Source organism: Lycorma delicatula, chromosome 13 (assembly GCF_047948215.1).
Source record: "Lycorma delicatula isolate Av1 chromosome 13, ASM4794821v1, whole genome shotgun sequence".
NCBI lineage: Eukaryota > Metazoa > Arthropoda > Insecta > Hemiptera > Fulgoridae > Lycorma > Lycorma delicatula.
The window spans coordinates 47,152,508-47,176,141 of record NC_134467.1 but is presented as its reverse complement, the minus strand read 5'-3'; the positions used below and the strand labels follow the sequence as shown (position 1 = coordinate 47,176,141).

Sequence of the window (23,634 nt, the reverse complement as noted above, 5' to 3'; positions counted from 1 at the left end):
GTGAATTTTACGAATTTGATTGCTTATAAGTCAATAACGAAGGCGCTTATCGAGAAAGAGTTTCTCCATAATTTTTCTAGTGAAAGTTTATATTACCATCATTTATCCCGTATCCACTACTCCATTTAATAAAAAAAAATGTTTGATACGATATAGCGGATCCAAGATGGCAGACAAAAATTTCAATAGTTCCATAAATTAGTAATTTTGTAACTATATAAATCCACATTTCTTTAGTACCTCTAAGTATCTATCAGTTTGGAAATATGAAGCCGTTATTTAAATATCATTGTATACACTTTCCGAAAAAAATTTTACGATGGATTTTTTGTTCTATTTTTCGGTTAGAAGGGATCGTAAAAACATCCGAGATTTATAAAAAAAAATTCCCAGACCCTAAACTTTAATCTATCACCAAACGTTTTCCTATATATAAATAGCTGTTTTAACAGTTACATATCTAAGGCTGGAAGATTAATAATAATAATTGTTCATTTATTTATATAAATAATAACAACCCAACCCTGTTGGGGAAGACTCCGCCTTGTAACGCTTCCGGTGGACACACCCCCTCCGTTCTAACCCTGATGGGCTTTAACGGGAGTCGTCTTTCGCTCTCTAACTTTTTACATCTCATAATAATAAGCCAGGCTTGGTTATACATAGTAACACCAGGCTAAAGCCCTGTTATATCCTCAACCTCGTAGGGGAAGAAACACGAATTTTGACGAACCCGGTTGCCACGCCGTGGTCGTCTTTTAGAGCTTCTAAGCATTACATCACAGTCATCAGTTCTGTCTCTTGTTTCAAACAAGCGGTGGAAATTCCTCGGCAGATATTTACATCAAAGTATTTACCCGATCTACTATCTCCTGTGTATAGCTTCTTCTAACCACAAACACCTACCTCAACTGATTCACGGAAGCGCGATCTCCGCGACTTTCTCTTAACACCGAAGGTTTTACACAAAATTCTTCCCAAATCTAACGTAAATTAGACCATACACTCAGATCATTACTTGATTTTTTTTTTTTTGTCTTCAGTCATTTGACTGGTTTGATGCAGCTCTCCAAGATTCCCTATATAGTGCTAGTCGTTTCATTTCGGTATACCCTAACATCCCTAACAATTTTTTTTACATATTCCAAACGTGGCCTGCCTACACAATTTTTCCCTTCTACCTGTCCTTCCAATATTAAAGCGACTATTCCAGGATGCCTTAGTATGTGGCTTATAAGTCTGTCTCTTCTTTTAACTATATTTTTCCAAACGCTTCTTTCTTCATCTATTTGCGGCAATACCTCTTCGTTTGTCACTTTATCCACCCGTCTAATTTTTAACATTCTCCTATAGCACCGCATTTCAAAAGCTTCTAATCTTTTCTTCTCAGATACTCCGATCGTCCAAGCTTCACTTCCATATAAAGCGACACTCCAAACGTATACTTTCAAAAATCTTTTCCAGACATTTAAATTAATTTTTGATGTAAACAAATAATATTTCTTATTGAAGGCTCGTTTCGCTTGTGCTATTCGGCATTTGATATCGCTTCTGCTTCGTCCATCTTTAATTTCAATAGGTAAATGAATAAAAATACTGCGTTATTAAAAACGGGGGTTCCTTCTTTTAAAAGAGCCAATTAGCTAAATCCATTTGATACGTGATCCCAGTGATAAAATTTCTATACAATTTTATATAAAATATTGTAGCGAGACCAGTATAATAAACTTGAGTAACGGATTCCTATCAATTAAGAATAAAGTAGTAAAAAATATAATGATGGAAAGAATCCAGAATGAGACTTCTTCCACTCTCCTCTCAATTCTTCTGTATAGAATTCTAGTTAAGATTTTTGATGCATGAATAGTTAAACTAATTGTTCTGTATTCTTCACATTTATCTCCCCTGCTTTCTTTGGTATCATGACTATAACACTTTTTTTGAAGTCTGACGGAACTTCCCCTTTTTCATAAATATTACACACCAGCTTGTATAATCTATCAATCGCTTCCTCACCTGCACTGCGCAGTAATTCTACAGGTATTCCGTCTATTCCAGGAGCCTTTCTGTCATTTAAATCTTTTAATGCTCTCTTAAATTCAGATCTCAGTATTGTTTCTCCCATTTCATCCTCCTCAACTTCCTCTTCTTCCTCTATAAAACCATTTTCTAATTCATTTCCTCCGTATAACTCTTCAATATATTCCACCCACCTATCGACTTTACCTTTCGTATTATAAATCGGTGTACCATCTTTGTTTAACACATTATTAGATTTTAATTTATGTACCCCAAAATTTTCCTTAACTTTCCTGTTTGCTCCGACTATTTTACCAATGTTCATTTCTCTTTCCACTTCTGAACACTTTTCTTTAATCCACTCTTCTTTCGCTAGTTTTCACTTGATTAGGACTTCTAAACACAAAAAATACTATCCTCAAACAAACAAAACAACGAACCAACAATTTTGTCCTACAATTTACTCAAATTCCTCTTGATTTACTTAAAAATCAAGAAACCGATTCACAAATTTAGTAAACTCCTAATTAAAACATATGCTCCCTCTTTCTGCTCCGGACCGCTTTTGAAAGCGAGGTCAATGCGTACACCCTCCCACAACGCATCACAGAGTTCTCCAAAAACCCATCTCATTCTAATAGGAAATATCTCAGTTCACCGGGGCTTGACGCCAAAACGCTTATTTTGGCGAAGTAACGACCCAGACGGACTCCTACCTACCCGGGTTGCTATTCTATTTATACATCTATTACAGCGTCAGTCATCCCCTGGAGAGCTAAGAATTTCTGGAAGCAAGCAACTTTGTCCATTTTCGGTTTTGTAATTAACTTCCAGATCAAAACTAGAATTGATCCTCGCAAGCACTCTAGCTAGTTTGATATGTACATTTACTATATGATAAATTAATTTTTTAGCCTGTGAAAAATGCCATGCCTAACCGGAATTCAAACCCGAGGTCTCCGTATGAACGGCTAAGACCCTACTATTCCGCTAACGGGGATCGGAATATAATATAATAATAATAATTAAAAGCATAAAAATATATTTTAATGTGAAATAGGATAAAATAAAAAATTATTCATAGGAAAAAATAATTAAAGAATTCAGTAAAGCGATTATAAAAAATTAAATCGTATAAAAATTTCTATAGTTTAATGATGAAAGGAAAACATTTTCACTGTTAAAAAGTTACAGTTTTTAGCTTTACGTTGCAAAGTGCTTAGTGGAATGTTAAGGCTCACATTTTTACAATTAAAAGCTTATTATTATTATTTTGATTAAATATTTTCATAACAGCTTAGAATGAAACAATGATAAAGAATAAATAATGACATAAAGCACGCCGATTAATATTAGTGTGAACTGATCTTAGACAACTGATTTTTTATCAAATTTTTGTTTATGAAAAAAAAAGAAATATTTACATTTTCTTTGCAATAATAATACAACAAACTCACATTTTCTTTATAATAATAAAAAATTTCCTTACTTTTATTTATTTATTTACATATCTTCATAATGTTTTATAATATAGCGTCCCGTTAAGACGTAAGAGTTATCTCCAGGTTCCCGTATTAACATAATTTGTATACAATTTAAACATTACAACAGAAAAAAGACAACGAAAAATTACTTAAATACTTAGACAGTACTTAAAATATTTTCAAATACTTAATTATGGCGGTCACAAAAATAAATAAAAATTAAATTAAGTAAAAAGTGATTAATTTTTTTTCTGTTTAGCCTCCGGGAATCACCGTTCAGGTAAATGAAGTGCAGTCTTGTACAGTCTCAGTTCGATCATTCCTAAGATGAATGGTTAATTGAATCCCAACCACCAAAGAACACCGGTATCCACGATCTAGTATTCCAGTTCGTAGAAAAGTAACTGCTTTTACTATGATTTCAACGTCGGAACTCGCGACTTCGAAATCAGCTGATTTGGTACGACGTGTTCACCACTAGACCAATCCGGTGGGATAAATAGTGATTAATTAAAAAATTAAATAAGATTTTAGTTAAAAATTACAATAGATTTAAATAAAGTGAATTTTTAACATAGCATACTTTACTTATGTATTAGCCCGTCGAACAATAAATTGCAAACTTTTGGGTTATTGTAGATGTCACTCGATATAAACATTATGTTAACATTTATATTTATTTGTTTTATAAATATAATTTAACCGAACATAACTTACGTTCGCTTCGCTCGCTAATTTTACTAATTAATACAGTAATATTTTGATTATTTAAGAAAAATAAATTCGTTTGATCACGCACATCGAGTCGTGGACCGGGAGGAAGTTTGGCGCAAACTGGGATTCTGGCTGACACAATTCCTGACCGACCACGGGGTATTTCTTTCATACCTGTATGAGCTGAAGACCCCTTCTGCTCCTCGGGAGTTAGACGCGCCGGAACACGTGATATTCCAGTGCCCGAGGTGGAACGAGGAACGCTGCGACTGTACTGCCGTAATCGGGCATCTCGTGGTGAGGACCATCGTTGGAACGAATTTACGCAGCTCGGTGGACTTTGAAAATGTGACGGGGCTTGTGTCGGGAATACTGTAAATGAAATATCGGGAAGCAAGGGGGTGAGGGAGCTCCGTACAGAGTGGCCTTTTGCCCGGGTGTCGGGTGGGCGGTGGTGATGAAGTGCGGGGACTCTCCAGTCCCTGAGCTAAAAGACTGAGTCCAGGCGGGGCCGTCCGTCCGGAGATGTCCCTGTTAGAGGCGAAGACCGAGTCCCGGTTGTCGGGTGATGGAAGCCGGAAACCGCATAGACGGGCCTGATGTTTCCCTCGTCCGGCGACTAGGGGCAAAGGCACCTCCAGGAACAGTGTTCATGCTTAATTGGGGGTGTGGTTCCGGAAGGCGGAGGGAAACATTCAATATTTATTGCAATTATTTATTATTTAAATAATCAAAACGTTACTGTTAATTAATCGAGGTTACCGAACGAAGCGAGCGTAAGTAACGTTTGGTTAATTTATACCTATAATTATAAGCAATAATGCTTATATTTTTAATATGTAAAGTATGTTAATGATCCCGTAACTCTGAAGTATTTTCAAAGTTACGGGATCATTATGGTTATAATCGACGGGCTGGCTAATATGTAAGTACTTAAAATATTCGTATATACCAGTATAATATAAGATTAATACTGTAAAAATCCAGATGATGAGAGTTCTAAATTAAGTCGTAGAATGTGACAAATTATATATGATAATTATACATTAAAATTATTTTTTTGAAAATAATTTATTTTAAAACGAAATATCTAACATAAAGCATTATTATTATTATTTTTAAATACTGACCGTCGGTATTTATGGTAGATGTAATCATGATAGCCGTAATCTTTGCACTAGTAACTTTCAGTGATATTTAGCGGTCATTTTTTTTTGTTAAATACTTGTTCCTCCTTATTATATATGTTTTGTTTTCATTCACCTGAAATAAGGTATATATATATATATATATGTACGAGTATATAGTTTTTATTTCTAGGATATAATGATTATTTCAACATGTACAAAAAAAGAGTTCTTTGCGCTCGCGCGCGTACTCAGATTTTCCCTCATTTCCTAACATATCATATATCTTTATCCAATCTAAAAAAGAAAAAGCAGGTCGTTACATAAATTTCAGTAAAATTTTTTCTTCTCCTGTTGTTACCTAATCTAACACGGAAACCTTTCTTTATCTTTCTCTTTTCCGGATTTTTTTTTTTTTTTAACACTGACTGACTGTCTAGACGTGTGAAAGAAAACAGAAGAATGGGTTTAAAGGTCTGTTAAAACCTTTAAAGTGACAGCTGAAACGATCTGATTAAATCCTTTATTCCAAATCCATCCTTAAATCTCCTGTTTCAAATACTTCCTTTATATATATATATATATATATATATATATATATATATATATATATATATATATAAAGGAAGTAAACATTTTTTTTTTTGGTGTTTGTCTTTTCTTTTAACCTAAATCTTTCTTTATCTACTTTATCATCGTATATTCCTTTTATCCTTACATCAATTCTTTTTTTGTTTTACTTGCATTAGAAGGAAACAAAATGTGCGAGTGTGGATATACGTATGTACCCTTATTACACATTCGAATTTTTTATGAAGACAAATCTGTACATCCATTTGTGAACCTTTTAAACATAAGCGGCGATTTATTGTGTTTTATACATATGGCTTTTATATGACAGAAAATTGACAATTTTTCAGCCTCTTTTACATACACGTACGTATTTTTAATATTATAATTTTTATTCGAGTAAGTAAAATTATGGTAAGTAATTACCATAAGTAATCTCTAATCTGCCTCTTAATTAGTAAAAATTTCAGTACGACCTGTTTCACTGGTGTAGGTCGGAAATCCGAACGAAATTTTACAATAGCCGCAACTCGCAAACGAATCATTTTAGGAAATATATATATATATATGTTACGGTAAAACCCCAAATCTTAAGATTTAACGGTAAATTCTAACATATACTAAGTCGCTTGGCAAAAGTCCGAAAAAATCTTGAAAACACATTTATTTCGGACTTTTACCAAATAGTTTCGGTCATCATTGACATTTACCGTAGACTGTTGGTAAAAGTTGACAATTCTGTAACGAAATCACTTCTAAATAGGAAAGAGCGTGAATTTAAAAATTCTCTTCTCAATTTCGGGATTTCAGGTCAAAAACTGGAAGGACACAGAAAACAAAATTAACAGTTTCGGAGAAGCATCGGGTATGGTCTCACAGCCGGAAGAATTCACGATTCGTATAAGCAGCGATGATTTTCGACAGAATATGTTAACCGCTGGAATATATTATTGAAAACGAAAGTTCCAAGAGTAAATTATAGGAAACAGAAAACTGCACTTGACAATTTTACAATTACTGTTAGATCATGTTGTGTTTTAGGCTGAGTGAATTTTTTTCTATTTACTTATACGGAGTGATATTTTAGTCCTGTTAACCAATTATTAATGTCTGGTAATTTTATTCTATGAAAGGGAATTTTGTTTTGTTACACGAAGTTGGTAGCGCTACACAACCGGTATAGATACGGCAGTGTGAATCGATTTTCTTTGAGCTGTGTAAACATTTGTGCCGTTTCCGGTCGTGTTACGAACAGAATCTCTTTTACCGTAAAACAACGAGTTTTCATTCTTGAACGATATTTTGCTACGAAATCGTGCGCAGGTGTAAAAGAATAATTTCAAATTAAATTTGTCGGTGTTCCTCCGCCAGAAAAAATGTCAATTTCTATACTAGCAAACCGATTTCGAGAGACGGGTAGTGTTTGCGACAGAAAACGTAGCGGTCGACCGACTCGCTTGACAGATGATGTTTTAGAGAAGTGAAAACAAGATCGCTCAATTCTCCACGGAAAAGTTTACGAAAGCTTTCCACGCGAGTCGGTTTGTCGTATTTGAGTGTTCAGAAAGCCGCTAAAAAATTGAAATCGTATCCGTATCGCGTACGATTAGTTCAAGAGCTTCAGCCTCCAGATTTAAACAAACGATTGCAATATCGCCGTCGGTTTAGGTCTCTCGTAAACGATAACGGAATCGAATTTTTAAACGCAGTGTTGTTTAGCGATGAAGCTTGGATCCATTTCGACGGTTATGCGAACAGTCAAAACTGTCGAATTTGGGCGGTTGAAAATCCTAACGCTTTACAAGACAAATCTTTGCATCCTGAAAAAATTGGTGTGTGGTATACGATATCTCGTAATCGTATAGTCGGACCCGTATTCTTCGAACAGATAGTAAACGGTGAAGTATACAGGAATATTGTACTCCAATTTGTGTCCCCCTGGAACCTCAAGAACGGTATTGCTGGTTTCAGCAAGACGGCGCTACATGCCACACGTCTCGAGAAACCGTGGATTTTCTGCAACAGACTCTTTTCTGCAAGAGTTCTTTAATAAGCAAGGGCTTATGGCCTCCAAGGTCCCCTGACCTCGCATTTCCTGACTACTTTTTGTGGGGCTATATTAAGTCCGAGGCCTTCAAAAACAATCCTCACACTACCGATGAACTCAGTTACGAATATTTCCAATGCAACTTTTTTTAAAAAGGTTTCTGCTAATATACTGAAAAGAGTCCGTGCGTGTATAACCGCAAGGGGTGGGCATTTTGAGCATATTCTTTAACGAATATATAAGTAATAGCTTTTTATTAAATCTCTTTTGTAAGTAACAAATACAGTTTTTTATTCCACCTAAATTTCCCTTTCTTAAATTACATTTAAAATTGGGTAACAGGACTAAAAAATCAATCTGTATTACTGAAGTACATACTTGAAATGAAGTGTATAAATTATTGAAAGAAGGGAAAGTCCCAAGGGTAAGTTATCGAAAGAAAAATGTATTTGATTATTTAAAAAAATGATTTAATTTCATTTTTAGGCTACTTATTTGTCTTCTAATTAAACGTAACTTAAATGAAAAATTACTAACTTGTAAAAATATAAAACACCTTCTATTAGTGTAGCTGAACAATTTTTGAAAATTACTGGTTTTGTTCTCTTTATATAGTATAATTTCCGGATTATTCCAAACGTTTATCCTTGTCTAACTTCATTTTACATTTGTATAATTCATAGCACAGGACCTCACAATAAATAAGCTCCAGCTTTAATAACTCTGCAGGACGGAACCCTCTTCAAAAAGGAATTGTTACTCGGTCCCATCAGATTGCGTTTTCAGGAGATTTTACTTTTTTATACATATTCATTATTTTTGAAATATTTTAACTTTTTTATCGTACTAAAACGTAGTAGGGAGAATAAAAAAAAATCATTAATTGATAAAACAAATTTTTTTTAATATAAAAAATGATGAATCACATTTATGAATGAAAACATTATATTTAATGTAGCGTGGTTTTTGAATAAGCGCAGATTATTTCTACCAATTATTGTTTCGAGGATGTTTTTAATGAAACATTTCTTTTTTACTTGTTATTTGAACAAACAGTAATGAAAACATCCAGTACGATGGTAATTAATCAATGCACCATTCATTTTACAGTCTCTCTCCTTCATTAATTCGTTTTCAGTTTTAATTTTATCATATTTTCTCTTTGTTTAATTGATATTCATTTTTAAATAAAGAAATATAATAATAAAATGCTGACATATTTTACGTTAAAGTATAGTGTTGATGGTTTTGCGTATTTTAGCATATTTGATTAAATATTTTACATAAAAGAAGATAATATGTTGATTATTTTGAACAAAATTCTGTTATATAATATTTTCCTTTAAAATATTGTCGCATGTTCGCGGCTTGGTCAGTATACTGAGAGATTCACAATTGAAAATATTTATATAATTACAATTTATTAGTTAAACAACATAAGTAAACAAGAGAAATCAATAACAATCACGATAGTAAACGACAATCATAGAACAAATAAATTAAAAAAAGTATAAAATTCACAACCACAATAATAATCAGAATAATAACAATAATTGAAACAGTAAATAATAATAAAAAATGTCAATAACAAGCAAATAATCAGAAATGTAAATAATAATAAATACAGATTATTTATTATTATTATTAATAATAAATGCCCCGAACCGATAGAAAGATTTCCAAGAGTCACACCAAGTGTCACAGAGAAAGATTCCCTTGCCCCAACTGCTAATTCTATTTTTTTTTAGGTCTAACTATTAACGCTTTTTTATCTATAGAATTCAACTGATAACGTTCTCCGATATATTTGAAATTATCCACTTTCTCTATTTAATTTATTATTTATAGTAAGGAAATTCAGGCAGTTTTTTTTCATTCCTCAAAATTTTTTTTACTTAAACGCGATTTTTAGTCCCATTTTATTAGCTTGTTTTTTTAATTCTTTATTTATTGTTCGGTTTCCTTCCAGTTTTTAATTAATAATGCTATATAATCAGCGAAAGCTAAACGGTTAATCTTTATACCTTTAGTTCCCAGTCTTATTCCACTATTTTTGTCTAAATTTTTGTCCCGGTCTTTAACTACCTTTTCAAGAGCACAGTCAAAAAGTAGTGGACCTCCTTGTTTTACGTCGGTTTCGATAGGAAAAAGATCTCATAAATTTCCTAGAAATTTTATTTTAGTGTATATTATTTAATGTTATTTTAAATTTGCCGTATTGTTATCTAACTTTTTTTTGCGTAGGAGGAGGAAAAATCTGCGTCCAGACGCCCAGCAGCCCGTACTACTGAGTGTGTAAGGTTCCCGTCAGAGACGGGGACTCGCTAAAAGAAACTTCCCGTATGAAACAACACGCCCCAATACACGCCTTGATGGAAAACCAGGTCAAGAATCTCACATACGTCATCGACGGCAGCTATCTGAGGACCCCTGCCATTTCCATATACAAGGTATCCCTTTCCTGTCTTCCTCATATATATTTGATCCTCCTGCTGGACAGGATCTGTATCCTCTGCTTTTTACATACAGCACATTCTGGGAGATGTAGATATGACAGGCCGCTCTTCCGTATCCTCATACCAATAAACGATCCCAAACAACGTGCTCATCGAAGATCCAGGGAGCGAGTGGATCGAGAAATCCCAAATATTTCGTCAGTGGTGGCGACCCGGAGGCCCCTCCACCTTCACGCACGGGCTATCCCCTCACAACCACCCAGCCACTATTCACTCCTCCAAGAAAAGTTTCTTAAGAACTTTTCCGAATCATTCCTGGCATTTTATCCACCCGTGCTCACCCTGCACCATAATCCGAACGATGTTTCCGGTGAATCAAGACCCTCGTTAATCGGTCGAAACCTCTCCCATCTTGGGCATTCGAAGAAAGTACGGGTCACATCATCATCTTTTCTACAGTATGAACATCCAGGGGTAGATCTCTTCCCTATAAAACACAGGTACGTCCTGAACGACCCACGGCCCTATCTACCACTGGTACATCCAGAAATCTATCTATCTCCTGACCACCCAGTCATGGATGTAAGGAATGAGCCTGTGCATCTATCTATCACGGCTTGGCAAGTCCCACATCTCGTGTCAGTAGCTAATTCTAATTCCAAATGCTAAACCTAATTTTGTTAATGTTGAAAAAAGTATTGTCCTATCTACCGAATCGTATGGTTTTTGAAAATTAATAAAATTTATAACGTATGTTCTATTTTGAAATTCACAATATTCCGTAATATTTTTGAGATTAGAGATTTGCTCTAACCCACCGGGTTTGTCTAGTGGTCAATACGTCTTCTCAAATCAGCTGATTTGGAAGTCAAGAGTTCCAGCGTTCAAGTCCTAGTAAAGCCAGTTATTTTTACATGGATTTGAATACTAGATCGTGGATACCGGTCTTCTTTGGTGGTCGGGTTTCAATTAATCACACATCTCAGGAACGGTCGAACTGAGAATGTACAAGACTACACTTCATTTACACTCATACATATCATCCTCATTCATCCTCTGAAGAATTATCTAAACGGTAGTTACCGGAGGCTAAACAGGAAAAAGAAAGAAGAGATTTGCTCTGCGTAAGATCTATTTTTCCTAAATGCACCCTGATATTCATTCAGTTGTGGGTCCGGTTGAGATTCTGCACCATCAAGAACAGCTTTAGATATAATTTTGTATGTAACTTCCAAAAGCGAAATTCCCCTGTAGTTATCTGGGTCTATTTTAGATTATTTTTTATGAAGCGAGTTTATTATGCAGTCTTCCAATTTTCGCAATTATTATTGTAATAAAAGAATACGAATATAAAATAAAAAAGAAGAAAAATAGAAAGGAAATAGAAAAATACTAAGACAAGTTTTGAAATAATTCTTTACCAGAATTGCATGGTATTTTAAACATTAAAGCAGCTGTAAAACATTCTTATTTCATACTTACACGTATATTGTAGTTATTATAAAAACGTAACCTAATTTAAAAATAAAAAGCTAAATAATTTTTTTTTCTTTTTTTATTTACTCAAGAGTAAAACTCTTTTTTTAACTTCGTACTTAAGTTAAAATTTGTTAAGTTGATTTCTGAATAAGACTTTTACATCTTTATTTTTTATTTTTACGTATAATTATATATTTTAAAAAACACGAACGATAATAAATCTACATTTTATATGAATTAGAAATAACTCGACCGTAAAGAGCAATACAATAATATTTCGTTCAACGTAATTTCTATTTTTTTTTTTTTATTTATTTACACTTTGTTGTGGACAATATCTTTATATACCACAAACATTTTTTTAACCAACTCAGATCCTTGCAAAATTATTAAAAAATACATACATAAATCATGAACGTACTTTTATTTACCCTAAGGCAGGCCCCTCATATTATTTCTAATTTATTCTTCTTCATTTGTAGTTAAAATTTTCGAAAACTTGATAATTATCGTTTCTTTTAACATATTTTATAATTTTTCTTCTCTTACAACCTCTTTTTTGTTAGCAACTTACAGATGATCTATTTAGAACTTCTTTCTTTTTCCTGTTTATCCTCCGGTAACTACCGCTTAGATAATTCTTCAGAGGATGATATGTATGAGTGTAAATGAAGTGTAGTCTTGTACATTCTTAGTTCGACCATTCCTGAGATGTGTGGTTAATTGAAGCCCAATCACCAAAGAACACCGGTATAGACGATCTAATATTCAAATCCGTGTAAAAATAACTGGCTTTACTAGGACTTGAACGCTGGAACTCTCGACTTCCAATTCAGCTGATTTGGGGAGACGCGTTCAGCACTAGACCAACCCGGTAGGTCATTTCTTTAGGACTGTTTTAATCAATATTAATTTTTACGATACCAATGTTGTACAAAAGGTTCTTGACCTGACACACAAATATGTCCGAGTTACTATATGATATTTATCCCGCGATCCGAGAAAGTCCTACAACTACGGATTGTTTATAATGCACGCATTACACAGAAATACACCCACGATTTAATTAATTTAAAATCATTTTATTTAAGTATAGTATTTTTTTTTTTGTTCATTTAATTACATGATTCTAACTAAAGCGAGTGCGTATATCGTATTTAATTCGCACAGGTGTGGCAGTACTAACGGCAACGGTCAGCACTAACTAAACTAATATAATTTCACAACTTAAATAGAACAAATTTTGCTTGTACGGTCGGTAGACTGGTGTAGTTGTGAGGCTTAATGCACTACGTACCGAGTCAACCAGGTGATCAGGTTTGAGATCCGGCCAGACTGAGTTACTTTTTACACTTTAAATATTATTCATTTTTTAAATTGTTCCGGTCACCTGTAACGTCACAATTTAGTAGATGACTACAACAGAATTTTTTTTTCTTGGATGGTGGTACGAATTTTGCAAATTTGTTTTGCAGTTATTTTTACTTTTCAATCGTTAACAAATATGCCTAATGAAAATATGACCCTAATTAGGCGAAATTTCAAGATATTGTGGGTGACCTTGCTCTACAGCATTACCCCCTTGATATTTTACGATGAAAATTTAATGGAATCATTACTTCATATATAGAGGTAATCAGTCTAAGGTTGGGCAAAATCGGTCCAGTTGTTTTGGCGATATAAGGTAATTTACAGGTCAACACCGAACATACTTACATACGAATATTAGAGTCCAAAAAATTTCCGTCCGGTTTTTGGGTCCCTTAGGTTGTTAAAACGTCAAGATCCGGTGAAAACCGCGTATGACCAAATTGGACCGATTCCAATAATTTCCCTTCTAGAGCTATAGCTCTGCTATAACGCTATCTAGATTGGAATGTAAGGGAAGTAAAATAAATAATTGTGGTTACAACTGTTGTATAATCTCTTTCTATTTAATTAAGTTACACATACGCGCGCGCACACACACTCATACATTCAAAATATAATATTAGTTACAGTAAATGAAAAAAAAAACAGGTCAACACACAATTTAATTGTCATAAAAGCAATCAAATTATATATATATATATATACTTGCATTAACAATAATTGAAAAATTACATTTAAATTTCATAATCATATTCCATATTTATAATCTAATTACAAACCTACAGAATAAGAGTACATAATTATGTTGCTGACGTAATACATATACTATAATTAATAAATTTAAATATACACGACAATAATTAATAATTAAAAAGCAATCCATGAAATAAAATAAAATTTTCTTTTTTTAAAGTTAGATTACAAATAGATTTTTTTTTGGGGGGGGGATGACGAGTGTAGACTGATTGGGTCGTTTTACCCTATCAGATTTGAAATTAGTAGCGAATGAAAATTGCCATGTCTGACCGGGATTCAAACACAAGACCTCCGGATGAAAGGCTGAACACTACCGCTCCACCACATAGATAGGCGGCTTCTCATTTTTTACTATTATTATAATAGAACATTTTTATAAATACTAAAGAAGCTGAAAAACGGGAGTAAACAATACCCTTAAAAAAAACAGAGTTCAAAATAAACATAAAAAATGTGTTCACCCCAATACACCTTAGATTAAGAAACACAGCTGAAAGCTTCAAATACCTTCTTTTTTTCCTTTTTTTCCTCCTGCATCCCTGGCCCGGACATCTACTCAAGTATACACAGCCCAGGGATGTGTCCTTGTGACTCTAAGGGGGCCTCCCCACCCACCGGCTGTACGTGCGGTACGGCAGATCAGCCCTCCCGGTTCCGGATCTTTTCTTATTGCCAGCCTCTAATCCTCCGCACGCAAGGGAAGATCCGGCTATGCCATTCGTCCCCCCCCCCAAACGCAAAGAACCGGGTCTCGGTCTTTACTCTGTTATTCCTGCCCAAACCGGCGGCGCCAGCTCCAGCAAGCACAGAAGCACCCCCAGGAACCGACACCGCCGGCCGGGACTCGGTCTTTTCTTTATCCCTTTCAAGCAATCCCAGGAGTTCCCACCCCGTCACCGGAACCCGCATACCTAAAGCTTCAAATACCTGGAAAAACAATACGGCCCCAAAGGCTAACTCCTTCTTCAAACCTTACAGTTGATGGGTTTTGCTGTTACAATTCCCTGGTTCCAGAAAATTTTTGCATTGTTCCAAAAAGTGGAGATTATTATTATTATTGTTATTATTGATAACAATTTTTTTTTAATCTATCTTTATTACTCTAGAAACAACTTAATATCATTAAATCCTTCTTCATTTACACACACAAATACGCGTGCACGGGCCACACACATGCAAACATAAACACATAAAAGTTAAATATATTTAGAAAGAAAATTTGTTATATAATTTAGTTAATTACTAGCTGTAGGGCGTGCCTATAACACGCCTCTTTTATTTATAGTTCATTATTTTATTAAAAAAAACAATCACGTAAATAAATAAAAAATATATAAAATAAATTAAACACAACTTTCAATTAAACGAACTAAAAGATAAAAATAATTTGATGACGGTATCTCAGAATGGATTTGACAACAAGCATTAATGGTGATATGTAAGATTATGTGAAAGTCATAGCTTCATATTAGAAATTTTAATTTTTTGCCAATTTTTTCTTATGCGGGTTTGCACCCCACTATTTAGGCCATCATCACGCATAAGAAAATATTTGCAAAGAAATCAAATTTTTAATTTGAAACTATGATTTTCACATAATCTTACTTATCTCTATCAAAGCTTGCTGTCAAATCCATTTTGAGATACCGTCCTAAAATTATTTTTTATATTTTAGCGCATTTAATTTTATAGTGATGTTTTAAACATTTTTTTAACATATTTTTTTTAATTTTCTACTTTTCATAAGTTTATATTTTACAACAGCACATCCGCACATGTTTTGATCTTATTTAGCGAAAGATCGGATCGGTACTTTTTACGGTGCAATGAAAACATACGGCTAAAATACTTAATTTATGGGTAACCAAGATCCGGCCAATCAAGAGTGTACCCGATGATGATACATTTAATTGTCTTCTTTTTTTTGTCTTCATTCATTTGACTGGTTTGATGTAGCACTCCAAGATTCCCTATCTAGTGCCAGTCGTTTCATTTCGGTATACCCCCTACATCCTACATCCCTAACAATTTGTTTTACATATTCCAAACGTTGTCTGCCTGCACAATTTTTTCCATCTACCTGTCCCTCCAATATCAAAGCGACTATTCCAGGATGCTTTAATATGTGGCCTATAAGTCTGTTTCTTCTTTTAACTATATTTTTCCAAATGCTTCTTTCTTCATCTATTTGCCGCAATACCTCTTCATTTGTCACTTTATCCACCCGTCTGATTTTTAACATTCTCCCGTAGCACCACATTTCAATAGCCTCTAATCTTTTCTTCTCGGATACTCCGATCGTCCAAGTTTCACTTCTATATAAAGCTACGCTCCAAATATATACTTTCGAAATAAAATGCTGATAGCACTTTTCTTTTTTTTTTAATTTAATTGACTTTTTAAAAGATTTTCATAATGTTAATTTTTTAAGCAAATTTTATAAAGTTACTTCTCTACTTTATAAATCACCAGTACTACGGAACCGCTAGGCGGTTAGAAAATTTTACTACTAATAAACACAAAAGCGGGTGGTAGATATAAAAAGGTTGATTGCCACTGTACTAAACCAAACCCGTTCAGCGATTAGTAATTAAAAAAAAAAATTTAGACAAAAGATTGGTAACGCAAAACATAATTTTTTAGGCTTGATATAATTTGGTTAAATTACAATTAAATAAATAAAATTTTGCATAAAAATTTGTAGAGAAATTAATTCTCAAAAAATTATTCTTTAACCGATTTAATTAGTGTCAAACGAACATAATAAATTGTGTGAAATTTCTAAATAAAAAATTTAGAAATTTCACTTTTACTAAAACAAAAAAATTAACAACAAACCAGATTAAAATGTGGTAGAAAAATATATATAATATAAAATCAAAATTTGTAAAATCTGATAAAACAATTATTTTTTAAAATTTAATTTTCTTAAGAATAACTTAGTTCTAAAGGTCTTAACAATAAATTATTATCGTTAACTTTCTCCAAGAATATACATAAATTTTAACCGTTATGAAAATGTCAAGAAAGTTCAGCACACTATTATCAAATACTATACTAAAATTATTTCGATTTTCAAAGAAAATTAAGTTAGATATTAGTAAAATTTATAAAACAATTAAAGATTAATTATTTTGATAATCTATTATATTATAAATTAATTTAATCGCAGTTGTACTTCATTTTATCTAATTAAAAACTTTTTATTATACTTCCAAGTCGTAAGGTGGTAGAAGGGTTTGCAGAGAGAGTTAGAGAAATTTTATGATTCAATCAGAGCTAAGAGAAACTTAAAAGTAGACTCTATAAAAAACATGTAAAACATTACAAAAAATATAAATTAAATAATATATAATGTTACATTAACAAAAAAAAGGAAACCTTTATATAAAAAAACCTTACCGTAATTTAAAGATGTGCTGCAAAACTACGAAAGAGAACTCGCTAACCGCTACTAATAAATCTGAAAAAAAATTTAGAAAAAAAAATTGCATTACAAATTTATTAAAGTAATATATAGACTATAAAATACAGTACATTCGGAAAGTCAAGTCACTGTCCAGTACGATTTAGAATTACGTGGTGCATTCTGTACTTTCGGCATTTCTTTGGTTTCCCTGTAGGTTTGTCATAAGAGTAAAATATCGGATATCGGAATGTTGTTTTTTTTAGGTTATGTTGGGATAAAATGTTACTGATCCAAACCATTAGTTCTAAAAACGTGCAACCCACCGGGTTGGTCTAGCGGTGAACGCGTCTTCCCAAATCAGCTGTCAGTTCCAGCACTCAAGTCCTTGTAAAGTCAGTTATTTTTACACGGATTTGAATACTAGATCGTGGATACCGGTGTTCTTTGGTGGTTGGGTTTCAATTAACCACACATCTCAGGAATGTTCGAACTGAGACTGTACAAGACTACACTTCATTTACACTCATACATATCATCCTCTGAAGTAATATGTGAAAGGTAATTACCGGAGGCTAAACAGGAAAAAGAAAAGAAAAGTTCTGAAATCGTCCGTTCTTCCTTAATCCAAAAATAAACTAAAAAAAAACCCACTAATTTAATCTAAAAACAAACCACATTTTTAATCGTAACTTCAATACCAGGGAACCAATTTTTATTTTATTTATAACAAATTACTTGTCATTCAAAAAGCTTTCTAATGACGTATCACAAGCTACATCGTCTCATTTTAAAAATTAAGTCTTCAACCCTTGAAAATTTAGAAAACTTTTAAGGGAAAAAATTTGTGTTGGTAATATAAAAAATAATTTCAACAGTTTTAATCCAAAGATTATCATTATTTAAAACGATTTACGAAGTAATATAACGTAATTTTATTTTTTATTTTTTGGAGTGAAATTTACAAAAGTACTACTCCAAATCGTTTTTCGCACTACCGAGCGAAGGGGTAGGCGGATTTTAATTTTCTTTTCACTAAAATTCATTATTTTTTTTCGATTGACAATTAATGTAATTAAATGTTACTATTGCAGTTTTAGGAATTTGAGTTGGGATAGGTTTAACGGAGAGGGTTACCCCTTTGAAAATTTTTAAAAAGCTTCCCGCAAAGAATAGTTTTCATGACTGCAAATAAAAATACGATGTGATTGAAAGCTGTTGAATAATAAATTTTGTAACTTTTCAAACGGTCCGGTATAGATAGAGTAAAGAAACAAAATAACTTTTCATTTTATGTTGAGAAAAATTATATTATATACTTCTACTTATAATAAAGCCATTGAAAAAAATGTTCCTGAACAACTGGGATAATTTCTCAATAAACCGTTAAAAAATACTTTTAAAAAAAAATTGTTTTCCTTTCTACATTTTTATTAAGAATTTAATCAAACAACGATAAAACGTGATATTTAAATTACCGGGGAAAAGCGGGAAACTCAATTTTTTCATTCGATAATTCCAAGCGCTAGAATTTCGATAAAAAAAATTTTCGTAGAAAGTGCGATTTACATCCGTTATGAACAATTATCTGGATTCTCAACAAATTTAATTTCTATAAGCATAGTTTTTGTTGCAGTTAGTTTTACGGTTAATGTACGCTCACTATTCTTTTTTCTTCCTTAATTTTTAATCTCTAATCCTTAATATACGCATCCTAGAGGATTAATTTACTGAAAAAACTTTTTAAATTGAATTTTTCAACCAAATTTTGACATTATAAAAAAAAAATACAACCGTAAAATACAAAAACAATTCATATATTTTAGTCGATATTATTTTAGATGAAAAAATATATTTTCAAAAAAAATAATCGCATAAAATACAGTGTGAGTCACGAATATGAGAAAAAATGTAGGATATTTTGCTACTGGTGAAAATAAAGAAGAAAGTTAAAATAGCTAAACATAGGTTCCAAAAGGAAATCCACCGGGTTGGTCTAATGGTGAACGCGTCTTCCCAAATCACCTGATTTGGAAGTCGAGAGTTCCAGCGTTCAATTCGTAATAAAGGCAGTTACTTTTATATTGATTTGAATACAAGATCGTGTATACCGGTGTTCTTTGGTAGTTAGATTTCAATTAACCACAGGAATGGTCGAACTGAGACTGTACAAGACTACACTTCATTTATACTCATACACATCATCCTCTGAAATAATATCTGAACGGTAATTCCCAACAGGAAAAAGAAAGAAAAATGTTCCAAAAGGCGCTTCGTCAAAGAATGTTGGCTGGTGTAAGATTTTAGCGTCTTCGGTAAAATTTTCAACGGCTTCGTTGAAAATACGAGATATAAATTGATACCACACACGACCGTGTTTTACTTTTTCCGGGAACCTTAAAGATAAAATCGAAGTTCAACTATATAAATCATGTTTTTTACAGCAATCTTGATTACAACAAAAAAGGGAAACGAGATAAACGATAAAAAAATAGCAAGAATTTTGGTCGGGTCCGGCCGCTTGGTAGAGTTTGGGGTTTCCGATTTAATAAAGATTGATTTATGTGTCATCAGATGACGATAAAAGAAACCACAATGGAGAACAACAGTGGCGGCTGGTAAATAAAATTACTGGGGGTGCTGCAGCAGAAAATTTTTTTCTGAGCCTTTCCAAGACCACGGTTAAAGTTTTCTGTAAAATAAAAGAACCGACGTAAAGTGAATCAAATAGAGAATAGGTGGAAGCAGGATAATAATCTAATTTTACACTTTCTCATATTCAAGAATATGGTACACGGTTTTTAAGCGCGTTGTGCTTAAAATGTAAATACAAATAAAATTTTTTGTTATTATTATTATTAGATAACTTATTAAAATGTCCGCTTGAAAACACTACAGTCCAGTGGTGCCTAATTTAGATTTCTATTTACACAGAAACAAATACATAATTAGTTTTTACTAATTACCTCCTCTTTTGCCCTTTCAGCATGTTTTTTGGACAGATTTGGCAACGAACTTTCCATACAAACGCGGAGTAAAAAAAAACGACCTTTCACCTACACGCCAAGGTCGGCACTGCGGGAGCGACAGTGCTCTCTCTCTCTCTCTCTCTCTCAGCCTTTGTCGGCATACGCACAACAGCAAACAGCACGCTCCTGAAACTGTGAAGCGCACAGTTCCATACAAAGATTTCTGTATCTTTTTCATAAACTGGGGTATGACTATTGACATTAACCTTAAGGATTATATATTGTACGGAGGAAATAAATTAGAAAATAGTGTTATAGAGGAAGAAGAGGAAGTTGAGGAGGATGAAATGGGAGAAACAATACTGAGATCTGAATTTAAGAGAGCATTAAAAGATTTAAATGGCAGAAAGGCTCCTGGAATAGACGGAATACCTGTAGAATTACTGCGCAGTGCAGGTGAGGAAGCGATTGATAGATTATACAAACTGGTGTGTAATATTTATGAAAAAGGGGAATTTCCGTCAGACTTAAAAAAAAGTGTTATAGTCATGATACCAAAGAAAGCAAGGGCAGATAAATGTGAAGAATACAGAACAATTAGTTTAACTAGTCGTGCATCAAAAATCTTAACTAGAATTCTATACAGAAGAATTGAGAGGAGAGTGGAAGAAGTGTTAGGAGAAGACCGATTTGTTTTCAGGAAAAGTATTTGGACAAGGGAACCAATTTTTATAGCCTCAGATTAATAGTAGAAGGAAGATTAAAGAAAAACAAACCAAAATACTTGGCGTTTATAGACCTAGAAAAGGCATTCGATAACGTAGACTGGAATAATATGTCCAGAATTTTAAAAAAATTAGGGTTCAAGTACAGAGATAGAAGAACAATTGCTAACATGTACAGGAACCAAACAGCAACAGTAACAATTGAAGAACATAAGAAAGAAGCCGTAATAAGAAAGGGAGTCCGACAAGGATGTTCCTTAATCCCTGTTACTTTTTAATCTTTACATAGAAATAGCAGTTAATGATGTTAAAGAACAATTTAGATACGAAGTAACAGTACAAGGTGAAAAGATAAAGATGCTACGATTTGCTAATGATATAGTAATTCTAGCCGAGAGTAAAAAGGATTTAGAAGAAACCATGAACGGCGTAGATGAAGTCATACGCAACAACTATCGCATGAAAATAAACAAGAATAAAACAAAAGTAATGAAATGTAGTAGAAATAACAAAGATGGACCGCTGAATGTGAAAATAGGAGGAGAAAAGATTATGGAGATAGAAGAATTTTGTTATTTGGGAAGTAAAATTACTAAAGATGGACGAAGCAGGAGCGATATAAAATGCCGAATAGCACAAGCTAAACGAGCCTTCAGTAAGAAATATAATTTGTTTACATCAAAAATTAATTTAAATGTCAGGAAAAGATTTTTGAAAGTGTATGTTTGGAACGTCGCTTTACATGGAAGTGAAACTTGGACGATCGGAGTATCTGAGAAGAAAAGATTAGAAGCTTTTGAAATGCGGTGCTATAGGAGAATGTTAAAAATCGGATGGGTGGGTAAAGTGATAAATGAAGAGGTATTGCGGCAAATAGATGAAGAAAGAAGCGTTTGGAAAAATATAGTTAAAAGAAGAGACAGACTTATAGGCCACATACTAAGGCATCCTGGAATAGTCGCTTTAATATTGGAAGGACAGGTAGAAGGAAAAAATTGTGTAGGCAGGCCACGTTTGGAATATGTAAAACAAATTGTTAGGGATGTAGGATGTAGAGGGTATACCGAAATGAAACGACTAGCACTAGATAGGGAATCTTGGAGAGCTGCATCAAACCAGTCAAATGACTGAAGACAAAAAAAATATATATTGTACAAGTATAAAGAAAGAAATAAAGAAAAAAGGACTCGTTATATTAAATTTTATCTATAATATCAAGTGGAAATAGGTAGTGCTGCGGTTCCACAATGCCTATACGCGACCCGCTACTGGAAAACAACCATCATACCGATCACAAGGCTTCAACGTATATAGTAGTTTTTCGGGTGGGGTGTGATTTCGTTATTTTTTATTTGTAAATATTGTTATTTTTTAATAGTCTCAAGAAAAATATTACTTTAATTAGGCTATATCTCGAGAAATTGAAGGTAACCCTGCTCTACAGTCTCTCTCTCCCTTGCCGTTTTAAGTTAAAATTTGAACGGTGTCGATGACGTTAGAAGTAATCTGACCAACATTGTTCAAAATCAGTCCAGTTGTTCTGGAGATATAAGGTGATTTAGAGGCCGTAACCGAACACACAAGCGAACATACGAACATTAACATCCGGAAAATTTCCATCCGGTTTTTTTGGTTCCTTACGTGTCAAAACGTCAAGATCCGATGAAAACCGTATTTGTCCAAATCGGAGCGATTACAATCTTTCTAGAGTTACATCGCTATCTAGAGGAGAAAGTTAACAACAGATTACAATTATAAAAGTAATTAAGTAATTAAATGAGGTTAACCAGAGTAGGTTTTTCTTTGCTTAGTTTATGTTAATACGTACGATTAGACAGTTCATGAAAACAATATAATTTAATCAAACATAATCTAAGCCCGTTTCGCTCGCTAACCACGTCTAATTAACATTAAATATACAAATAATAAACAATCGAATATTATGCTAAAGTACCAGGTTTAAAAAGGACTTCACAACTTTAAAAGAACATAAAAATTTATTTAGATAACTTACAGATTCGGTTGAAGTCTCATTTCATAGAAAATGTTTGTCACCTAATATTCACTTTGATTCGAAATGATTTCCCCATTTGTAATATATCCCAACGGAAACCGGGTCCATTCTTGACTGAAACCAACCAATTAGGAGTTACCTCTGCAACTGCGGGGTTAATTCGAAGTCTTAGTTTATCAAAATATCTTTCGTAATTAGCTATATTATGTTATTAATTATTTTCAAAATTATTACGTTGGTATTTAATTTGTGTGGACTTTTTTCGTACCATTTTATTTAGAATTAAATTTTGTTCGCGCTTTTTTATACGTATTTATTAACCGTTAAAAAAAATTAATTTAAATGTCAGGAAAAGATTTTTGAAAGTATATCTTTGGAGCATAGTTTTATATGGAAGTGACACTTGGACGATCGGAGTAACTGAGAAGAAAAGATTAGAAGCTTTTGAAATGCGGTGCTACAGGATAATATTAAAAATCAAAGGGGTGGATATAGTG

The 23,634-nt window shown here is 33.1% G+C and overlaps 1 protein-coding gene across 8 annotated transcripts in view; it reads right to left on the bottom strand.

The window, feature by feature from the left end:
• LOC142333864 (uncharacterized) overlaps window positions 1–23,634 on the bottom strand; it is a 782,720-nt gene that overhangs the window by 388,014 nt on the left and 371,072 nt on the right. For all 8 annotated transcript variants that reach the window (XR_012758732.1, XR_012758731.1, XM_075381431.1 and 5 more), the window contains one exon: window positions 17,426–17,486. The gene's annotated coding sequence lies outside the window, so the exon portion shown is untranslated. The remainder of the gene's footprint in view (window positions 1–17,425; window positions 17,487–23,634) is intronic.